The sequence below is a fragment of the Gracilinanus agilis genome, chromosome 6 (genome assembly GCF_016433145.1).
Source record: "Gracilinanus agilis isolate LMUSP501 chromosome 6, AgileGrace, whole genome shotgun sequence".
Lineage (NCBI taxonomy): Eukaryota > Metazoa > Chordata > Mammalia > Didelphimorphia > Didelphidae > Gracilinanus > Gracilinanus agilis.
In genome coordinates, this window is record NC_058135.1 from 278,749,687 (window position 1) to 278,751,182 (window position 1,496).

Below are 1,496 nucleotides of genomic sequence, written 5' to 3' on the forward strand. Positions count from 1 at the left end.
ATCATAGGATCTTAGATCCTGGGAAAGTCCACAAGGGCCATCTTGTCCAACCCTCTCATTTTACAGATGAAGAAATTGAAACCCAAAGAAGACATGTGACTCATCCAAAGACATTCAGGTATTGCTGGGACTCTTCTTGGATACTGCCCCTCCTGGAATTACTGCCTGTCTTCTTCTAGAGTTCTTTCTACTTCATATCTCTATGGTACCAGGCTAGGGAGATATACATGGGCAATTTTCTCCCTTCCTCTCTCCCCACTTTTCTATTAAAAATTCTCTTGATCAAATTAGAAAGACTCCTGAGAAATATATCTTGACAGACCACTTCCAGGTATACTCTATCCTAGATCAAATACTTGTTATTCCTGTATTTTAAACTAACTGATCCAGAAATCTTATCCTGACACCATCCTCTTAGCTTGCTTACTTCCTAAGTCTGCCTTCCTATTCTGAACCACTTTGTTCAAATACAACAGGGATGGGAAAAGACACAATTTCCCTTGATGTCCTTGGTTTTAGCCTCAAATTTGATAATCCTCAGCAATGGTGTCTGTGTTTCTTCTGACAGATCATTTGTACCCACAGGAATCACCAGGAATGGGGGAGTAGTGCTCATCCAATGGACAAGTCTTGAAGGTGCTTAATTAATACTGGTTGATTTAAGGCTATCCAGGAGGCACACTTCTTTGGGGATCTTGAGTAAGGAATCATTGTGTTTGCATCTCCTTCAGCAGTAGATAACAGGCACATCCAAGAGTCAGAACCTCCTATTTGATTTGCTGGGTTCCTACAAACTAACCCTCCCCAGACTCTGTGCCTCAGTTTCCCTTCACAGTAGAATGAGGAGATCACAGAAGTAAAAAGGAAAGGGTCAAGAGATCATTTGGTCCAACCATCTTGTTTTCCAGATGAGGAAACAGGAATAGAAAGGTTAAAAACTCATCTAGGTAGTAGGAAGCAAGGCTAGGATTTGAACTCAGAATTCCCCACTCCAAACTTTTTGACTAAAGCCTTGTGACTGAATTCTTAGTGAAGAAAAAGGGAGTTCCTGCAAAGGGTGGGGATGGGGCTTCTTCCGAGTTGTACCGCAGACTGCAATCCAAAGGGATCCTAGCTCCATCCTTAGCCTTCAGGCTGCAGGTTACAATGTGGGGCTCCCTGGAGAGTCCTCCTTCAGCCCCAGCCCGATTTACAGGAACTCAGGGCGGCAATCAATCATCCTTAATTTTTAACAGGCCAGGCCAGTGTCCAGGGCCAGCCCATGGCTAGGGCCGGTCCTCTCCACCCCATCTGGGTTGGACTCTGGGGTCACTCTTCTCTGAAGTGCCCACTGATCAGGAGCTGGGGAGCAGGCTTGGTCCTGGGCAAGGTGAGGAGGGTAACCTGTGCCGCTTTGGAGGAGACACTCGCCTGCCTTCTGTGTCTTAATTCTCACCGCCTCCCCTCTCCCCCCCCCCCCATCCCCTTCTGCCCCCATCCCTTCCCATCCCATCCCC

General features: G+C 46.7%; 1 protein-coding gene across 2 annotated transcripts in view; it reads left to right on the forward strand.

Annotated features, from left to right (window-relative positions):
* The first annotated feature begins 1,319 nt into the window (after positions 1 to 1,319).
* Positions 1,320 to 1,496, forward strand: part of SERPING1 (serpin family G member 1) — an 18,909-nt gene continuing 18,732 nt past the window's right edge. Inside the window, exon 1 of one of the 2 annotated variants that reach the window (XM_044680725.1) lies at positions 1,320 to 1,369. The gene's annotated coding sequence lies outside the window, so the exon portion shown is untranslated. The remainder of the gene's footprint in view (positions 1,370 to 1,496) is intronic. The other variant, XM_044680726.1, reaches the window with a different exon arrangement.